Source organism: Dermacentor variabilis, chromosome 6, assembly GCF_050947875.1.
Source record: "Dermacentor variabilis isolate Ectoservices chromosome 6, ASM5094787v1, whole genome shotgun sequence".
NCBI lineage: Eukaryota > Metazoa > Arthropoda > Arachnida > Ixodida > Ixodidae > Dermacentor > Dermacentor variabilis.
In genome coordinates, this window is record NC_134573.1 from 140,990,842 (window position 1) to 141,000,046 (window position 9,205).

The 9,205-nt window shown below is 48.8% G+C and overlaps 1 non-coding gene across 1 annotated transcript; it reads left to right on the forward strand.

Moving 5' to 3' along the window:
• Window positions 1-8,897: 8,897 nt before the first annotated feature.
• Window positions 8,898-8,970, forward strand: TRNAR-UCG (transfer RNA arginine (anticodon UCG)). Its single transcript has one exon. It is a non-coding gene; the product is annotated as a tRNA-Arg (tRNA).
• Window positions 8,971-9,205: the final 235 nt, after the last annotated feature.

The window sequence follows — 9,205 nt, forward strand, 5'->3', positions numbered from 1 at the left end:
CTCGTTCGCAGGAAAAGTGTGCAGCGTGGCGACGGCTAACTGATATCCGAGCCGGTATTCGCGAAGCTTTGCGTACGCGCGCGGCCCCAGATATCGCGACGCGCGCTACGTGAGTAGTGCCCGTTCTTGGAGGCCATGGTACTGAAGAATCATTCCCGAGAAGGACCGTCGTAAACTAATCCTGGCCGCTGACAAGATAATAGCGGAGACGTCGACCAAAGCCGAAAGGGTTCATGCAGAGGAACTGATTCGAGAATTTGGCTCTAGGGTCTGAAAGTGAAGAGGTGTTCGCCCGTCGTACCCTGCAGGAACCACATGGATTCTGGACAATCATGGTGAGAACATGACTTCGCAGAACCCAAGAGCAAACGAGTGGACAATACGATGCCGTTAACCACTTAGGACAGTCAGGTGGACAGCACACGTACGAGATTTAAAAGTCAACAGTGAGTTTGCCCGAACGGCAGCGTTCGTGCCATCGATTCGATAGTTCGTGTCTCAATGTCAGTGTCGCGCCGTTCGGAATATGGGTCGAAGCCAAGGGACTCATGTATGATCAGGCAGACCACGTTAAGTACATTGCTGAATGTAGTGTTGTTCGCACCTTCCCTCCACCCTCCCCCTCGCCACCTCCCGGTGAGGTCAACACCACCTCTGTAACCTCCCACCCGCTGCACAGTTTTGTGAGAGGCAGGGGAGCGCATAGGAAGCGCATCGCACGCGCAAGCGCGCACGGTAAGAAGCCAAAAGAAGCAACGATGATGATACGGCGAGGAGAGAGAGAGAGAGATGCAGGATTAGGAGAACAGCAAGAAGAAGAAGCCGCGCGTGGCGGCATCATCTCTCCGCGTTTGTAAGCCGTCATCCGCGCTGAGTCCCTCCCCCCCCCCTTTCCACCATCGGGCACGTTTCTCTGGTTCGGAAGAGAGGAGCGGCCTTGAAGAGGACGTTCGCATCCCGGTGAACGTCCGTTGCCCATCGCCTCCCCCCCCCCCCTTCCTTGCGACGGGGATCGTCCTCCGCTCTGCGCATCTTCTCTCCTCGTGTGTGCGTGTGCTCGTGCGTCTGGCTGCGGGTGCGTTCGCGCGTGAGTGCGTGCGCCGAATCGAGCAGATGAGCCGCGGCGGCGGCGGCTGCATGCAGCGGCGGCGACGGAAGACTCCTCGATCCGTGTAGCGTATAACGAAGCGCCGCGCAACCACAGAGACGTGCCTTCGCTCGCTGCCCGAGCGAGGCTTCTTTTCCTTCCCACATCGCATCCTCACGGTCGCCGCCGTCGTGCAGCCCGAGCCCTTGCCATTGGCCTTTCACTTAGAGCGAGGAAGAACGAGACGGGGGCTTGTTCTTGGGCCACCGGTGGCGGGAAGATTCGGGGTCTCGGTTACTCACCTTTCAACGTGCACGCCTCGCGGTGCCTCTTCTTCGGGACTGCGCGGTTTGCCGGCGCGGTTTGCCAACACAGACGACCGTCGCTTCAATATAAGAGAGAGAGAGAGAGAAAGTGAGAGAGAGAGAGCATTTTTGTGGGTGTCTGAATCGGGTCTATAGTCGCCTTTCTTGAGGGATGCAATATATATATATAGTGTAACCACCTGTAGCGTTTTTGTAAAGAAGGTGTGCCTGAGAACAAGGTTCTCGTGAGGCAAACGCGTTGCAGATGCAAGGTTCTTTTTCTTGTTTGCCTCTCTGACTGGCTCAAGATGCCGCCATTACCAAATTTCGCAATGCGACATTTTAGCACCCCGGCACGAGAACGGTGGGCATGGTAAATTTACGTCCCTAAGAAGTTCGTCCTTCCGGGGCTTCAGGTGACTTTGCTACATTGCAATTTTTTCTCCACAAGATATCGCGTTACAAATGCAGAGGCTCGCGACTATTATGCACGGGCGCAGGTACACTTATTACTGTTTTTAAAAAAAACTGTGATTTCTTGGAAATTTAGAAACACAGAAGCGTAACAAACAACGCCGCAAGAACGTATGTGAGGTCGCAAGCACGACTATATTAGACAAATTCATGCTATGTATATACCCTCATTACCATGGAATATATGTAGCAAGGAAGAACGCAACGCCTTATTTAATTGTAGTAATCTTTGTATGAAACTCTATGCCTGTCTACAGTCGGTGACCATCTAAGAACGCAGGGGCGAATTTCACCTCCATCCAATTGAAAGAGTGTAGGTACGCCAGCCAATCACGTCACTCGCTTCCTCGACGTCATGACGGAGTCGAACTTCGTTCAATATCGTTGTTTTAATTGGGATAGCAACGGGAACACTAATTTGATCTGCGTTAGTAAATTTCCCTTCTACAATACCAAGAAAGCCCACTCTTACTGTTAAGAGTCCGGAGGCCTGGTAAGCCAGAAACGACGCAAAAGTGAAAGAGGGCGCGACGCCGTATTGAAGCTCCGACACTTGCTCTCATCGTGACGTCATGAAGGTTAACGGGGTCTGCTCAGGCCTACAGTCGATTATTATTATTTTTTATGGGTAAAGATGGACTACATTGTCTTTTAAAGGAGTCAAAAGACTGGATTCGACAAGTTTCATGAACATTTACGGAGCCACAACGACTCAAGCACGAAAATATTCATTTGAAATACGCGTGACGTCACACTGACGTATCGGCGCAGAGATTCGGCGCAAATTCAAGAAATTCAACCCTGGTCTTTATTGCCCATCTGATAGCTACGCTTATCGCAAAATTAACAAAACTAGAGTTTTCGAGGAATGCCTTATCAGTCTGAACTGGGTTAGTAGTTATCTTTAGCGTCACCTTAAAGAGCCACTAAACGAAGATGTTAAGCCGAGTTAGATCTGTAGATTCGTCTTTAATCCCATCATTCGTTTTCTGCGTGCCACTATATATGACTTCGTTGGGTGGAAAATTATTGACGAGTGTCTCACTGCTGCTCCTCAACTTGAATCGCCCTCGTTGAAACGGACGAGTTGACGTAATCGTCACGTGACCTTTCTCCCTGACGCGCTGGGCGAATCAGCTAGCGCCGATGTTACATTGAGAGGTACCACGGTCCAAAAATAAGTGGCGCTGCTGCGATTATTCATTTTTCCTCATTTTCTCGCTTACAACAGCTCTGTTCTCGCTACGAGTTGAATTCGTTACTACATAAGCCTAACTTGTCAACCTATATAGCGCGACTTAATGTTTTCCTTTAGTGTCCCGTTAAAGCTCGCAGGCGCTAAAGAAAGGTGCGTGCTATTCTGTGGGCGGAGCTCTACCACTTAGGCGTGTCTCTGACTATAGACGTCGCAGAGAGAGAGAGAGATAGAGAGAGAATTAAAAGCAACGGGAAAACAGGGAGGCTGACCAGAGGATCTATCTAATTTGCTGTCTGTGCTGGGGATGGAAAGAGGCTTATAAGAGAACGAACTAAAAGAGAAAAGAAAGCAAACGAAGGAGAGAGAGGAGATAATTTAATTGAAAGAAGGCAGAGAGGTCGGCCTGAGCTAAAGTGCTCTAGCCTGCTACTCTGCACAGGGGGAGGGGGAACAGCGACATAAAGATGTGATGAGGGATGATGATGACATAGCAAGAAGGATGCGCAAAGGTGAAAGCAAGTTCAACACTCTGATGATAAACATTCACAAATGTCATCCATGAAGCCACAATCAGGTTTCGCCTCAAGTCTGTAGTCACCAATTTGAGTGAACTTAAAGATAGAGGCGTTAGGGCGAAGCTGGTGTGGGCCTCCCCTGCGTGAACAGCACAAGCGCCAAACAAAATCTTTATAGCACATAAAGAGCTGCGATAAGCGGCTCTAGCACGGCGAGCACTTGTAGGGCACTTTTAGCGGCCGGAGTCTCGAGACCACCGGGAATCACGCGCATTGATTCTACTAGGTGCTTCAGCATATTTTGTACACTCTCCTTCTCATTGTGTTCATCTCCTTGCTTGCCCGTACTGTCACCGGTTTCATTGGCCCTATAATTCTTGGCTTCATGGCGCAGAGGACCGCTAGTGCCCGCTGGCATGGCCGTGGGCCTAGAAGGCAGCAAAGGCCATTCCGTGTCTGTATCAGCAGGTGGAGGTGAATGTTTGCCGCATGTTCTCGTCGACCTTGAATTATCATTAGACGCCGTTACTGTCCTCGATGCACGCACAGGCAGAGGTGGTCGTGGTACCTGTGCCACGCTAGGTAGTTCTCCTGAAATGGTTTTGTGATGCTTCTGTGGCGAGCATTGGTCACTTTGGCGAACAGATTGAGCAGCCTCTTTACGTGAAGATTGGTCTCTTGCCATTTTTCGAAGAATACGAACCTCCTGTTTCATCTTCGGGCATTCCTTCGAAGTCGCTTCGTGAGAGCCAGTACAGTTGGGGCATTTAAATGAGGATGCCTCACAGTCGGTGGTATCATGCTCTCCGCCGCAACGCGAGCAGGTGGCTTTGCTTCTACAAACAGCACTCACGTGTCCTATCTTGTGACATTTCCGGCACTGAATAGGCCTCGGAACGAATGGTCGTACTCGATGTATAACGTAGCCCACTTTGACAAACGCTGGTAATGTCGAGGAAGCAAACGTTAACTTGATACATCGGGAGTGCCCCAAGCGGTGAATCTCAAGAATGCGCACCGATGACCTCAAAAGACTCTTGAGGTCCGCATGCTTGATTTCAAGCTCCACGTCGGAAATCACTCCAGTTGTTGTCTCCTTCCCGTAAGTAATAAAAGAGCGGACGGGGATTGCACTTAACTGCGGAATGGTCCTTAACTTCTCAAGTATTGCGGAATTTTTCACATCTATTGTCAGGATGTTCTTGCGAGCGTTGATCCTGATCTCGTTAATTTGCCCAGGGGCCACACTTTCAATATATTCGGTTAGAAACTGCCTGCTGAGGGAGTTCATGCTGTGTGACGTCCAGAGCGGCACGTAAGAAACCATGAAGGATTCTTGCTCACTCTGATGCGATGAAGTCGCCTCAGTCGACATACGGCGCATCTTCTTCATACGGCGGCCCATGACTACGGTGTACTCGCTGTCAGAGTCCATGGCTTCTGGCGTTGAGCTCTCCCAGGAATCGAGCTGGTCCGAGCTTCCAAAGGCACGTCGTCCAAAAATGAGCGATGAAGTAGACGACTGACCTTGTTCAGGTAGTCGTGGGAACATCTTCTTACTCATTCTTGATGAAATGACTCTCACGAAAATGGCAAGAACGTAAAAAAATGCATAACAGCGAGAGGCCCAGAGCACCAGTAAGCTCTGGGCACTTCTGTCTCTTCCTCCTTCGCCTTAGATATGATAGTTAAAATGAACGGGGGGAAAAAAGGGCGGTGAGTTAGCGATACGAAATTTATCGCTTACAGATAATAAAGCGATAATAAAATAAAGCATGACGACAACGGGATGATGACGACTGCGTGACGACGATGGCTTGAGAACGGCGATATGGCAAGAGTCAGATGACGAAGCCGAAGTGGTGACGATGGCACGAGCGCGACGGCATCCTTGCGTAAACTTATTTTATCAAAATGCTTAGCAACATTTTCATTACACTTCTAAATTACAGCTGTATCGCCCCACGCTCCACTATTCAAATCTAGTTTCGCTTTACTTCTAAGCATACGGAAAAATCGCCTGCTTCTTGGCCAATCCCCCACAATGGGTATGTCAAACGAAGGAAAGAACTAAACATATTAGTACTTTCTGTGCGGCGCTATCACACAGTCCGTAAAGGCGCCGCATAGTCATAAACAATGTCAATGTTCCACTGAAACATAAAACGCCACACAGTGCGCACAGTCACAATTTGCCGTAAAATCCAGCCTCCCTTAGGAAACAACACAGCAGACGCCTTTATAGCGGCTCGCTCAGGACATACCTGTCGCGATTAGTTTGTTTAGTGCTTACGTTACAAAGCGCTCTCCGTTATCGCGCCGTCATGTACAAAAACGCCTCTTGGGTCCAGTCAAGCTGCTTACGGCAGCTTTTAGTCCAGGAGCACGCTTATAGTGTATACTAGAAGAATGTATAAAGTTGAAGTTGAAGCTGATAGCGCCTGGGCGTCTGGCGCCACGACCGTGTCCCGCACATCGCGCTGCGTCCGGTCAAGCGTGTGCACCGCCGCGAGGTCGTCCCGCGAGTCCATCGCATCGGACGCGTCCCAAGAAGCGTGCGCGTCAAGGCCCGACAATGTTGAGAGAGAGAGAGAGAGAGACGCAGCCGCGCGACGGACATTTTCCCCTCATCCGCGCCGCGGTCGGTGTCAATCATCCAGGGATGATCGAAAACGTGGAGGCGTCTCTGCGGTGCACCGAGCCCCTTGTAGGTCCGCGGTAGATTATGATCGATCGCCGATCAATCTTCTTTTTTTTATTATTCCCAAATGGAGCGTCCGCCCGACGCGCGCGGGATGCGCGGCGCCCAACCTTGCATGCGCGCCCGGGAGAAGCCTCGTCATACCCGAGTTGACGTGTGTCCACATCTCCTGCTTGCCTTTTCTTTCGTGCCTGGTTAATTTCCCTCTCTCCCCGCTCTCCCTCTCCCTCTCTCTGTTTAATCCGTGTTCCCTCTCCCTCCCTCCCTCGCCCTCTCTCTCCTCTCTTTCGTGTGGAGCTTGATGCTGTCGTAAGCACGCACGCACGCACGCGGGAAGCAATTTGCCGGGGCCGTGGACAAAAGCAGTGGCTTTCTCGCATAGCTTTATCGTCCTCGCATGGACACATTTGATTTTTCGAGTGCCGTTTGCGAAATTCAAGAGAATCTGCAGAAGACCTTGGCCTCCAGCCTCGGGTTTTCCCGGGCGTCTTTTATTAGCAAGAGAGAGAGAGAGAGAGAGAGAGAGAGAGAGAAATGGTGACCTTAAAAGTCACCCAATCCAAGTCACAGGCGGTCGCTTTACTCGCCACGCTCGAAAAAACTTATGGAAGCACTCTAAATAAGTGTTGCAGGTGCTTTTTGTACTGTCTATATATACACACTCTGTGTAGTTGAGGTGCCTGTATATGTAAAGTAAGGTATTGAGTAACATAATATGCGTCCAGATAACCTGCACATAGGGTCTTTGTGTCCGTCCCAAGGAGGTTTCAGAACAACATTGTTGTAGTAGAGATGACATCCCGAAAGGGAAGCAGGACCGCCGCCATCTCACCATACGCCCGAAAAAAAAAATAATAATATCCTTAGGAAGCGCTTTCCTTCCACTCCATACGAGTTTAAGATGGTTACCTTTGCTCTTATACTATGTCCTGCTCGATATGTATCATAATGTCGATGGTTTGAGAATGGGACCTAAACATATTGGCAAATTTCATGACATATCATGATATCAGCACTCACCCAAGGGTAACATTTTAGTCCACGACAACGAGCATCCGAAGCAGACGGCTGATGGCGTCATCCCGAAGTTGTTCCAGGGCTCTCTTCGGATAATATCGGGATATGGTTGCAGCTCGTATTCCCTGCTCAATACTGAAACCACGATACTTATGCTGGAACAAAATTCAAACGTTTCAACTTGACGGATGACCGTGAAAATGTTCGTAATGCATCCGTTCCTATCATGTGCAAGTGGTGAGTTGACTATACGTTTCCGGTTTCAGACCACAGTCTTCTCTGCAATCACAGAAATAGCGTTAAGAAAACCTGCAGAATAAGGGAGACTTATTCAAAATTCATGCTTTATACACATATAATACGTATACATCACTGATAACTTCCAAATACACACGAATAAAACAATGGGTACGTGTTCGCGTTGCACACTGACATAATTGCCAACTGTGCTTAGAAAAAAGTTCATTTCAACAAAAGACGATGCGAACACTGTGAATCATAATGGCGGCACAATTCCGCCAGGACGATAACATATATACAAAGTACGAAGTGTTATAGAGGATGTTTCACTTAACTTGAGCCAAACGTTAAAAATATGCAAATGCTACGTAGCTGGACAAAACCAAGGTAATGTTGTTTGCCGCCGCTTGGAGATACCCAGATTATATTTTGCATTCCGCGTAATTATATAATTAGTAATTAATTAATTACTTAACGGTATTCTAGATTATTACAATTAAAATAAAAGTGCCAATGAGAAAATTGTTGAACAAGATGAAGAAGCTTCCGATACAGCTTTCTGTTGCGCAATACGTGCTACATAATTTCTTTTTTCCTGAGCACGAAAGAAGCCTGCGGATACAGGCATAGTCGCCGGGCAATTTTGCATGTATTCGCGGGCACTGCTTATGACAGCCGAGCCATAAACAGCTTCGCTGTTAAAAAGAAAGAAAGAAAGAAATACCGCGACAATGTTGTATGAACTGCGCCAAACATTTTACATGGCCTCCGTGATTACGTCGTCCATCTCGAAGGCTGTGCTTTTCGGGTTACCCGATGTCGGCACTCGTTCTCTGACAAGCGCAAGAATATGCATGATAAAAGACTACTAATGCCAACTGAAATGTATTTTGAGCGTTAAAGACGTAGAAATTCATGCGCAAGCTTCAAAACATTCGTTTATGTCAGTCTATCGGAACGTTAGTCCACGAGAAAGCGGGCGCCGTAAGCAACGGGCGACAGTAGAACCTTTCTAGGCGCTGTAGTAGTACGTGGTGTATTTTGGGAATTGTCTATTTGGCCGGCACAAGTTCTAACGCGCCAGAAGTATCCCACGCATTACGTGCTTCCGTCTGCAATTTGTACAGAGTTCAATGCCGGCGAAAAGCCTCTGCTGCACAGGCAGCCACTTCGGTCGCTCACTGCTGTTACATCAGAATGGGCTAAATATTCGCAACATAAACAAAGTGACTCGTATAAGCGGTGCCAGAGCACGCGGGTGAGGGCGAGACCTCACCAAAAACCACGACCTACGAGCATGCATTTTCAAGGCTAGCCGCATGGCCGAGAAAATCGACTTCTGCGCAGCGTCTCCCGTCTCGTCCGCGTGGCCTAATGGATAAGGCGTCTGACTTCGGATCAGAAGATTGCAGGTTCGAGTCCTGTCGCGGACGATCTTTTTTTTTTCTAACTTTTTTTTTTTTTCCTTTGCATTTGTTTCATACTAGAGCCATGGCATAGACCACTGCACTTACGAGGGTTACATTATTGGCGCTATATCTGCACACGCTTTTCAATGTTCATATTTAAGCTGTAATTCCTCGTCATGATGCCTTGGTGACCAATACCCGTCGCATCTGTGATCTTGACGTCACCTTGAACTTCCTGTGTCGGCTGGAGCTTACCGAT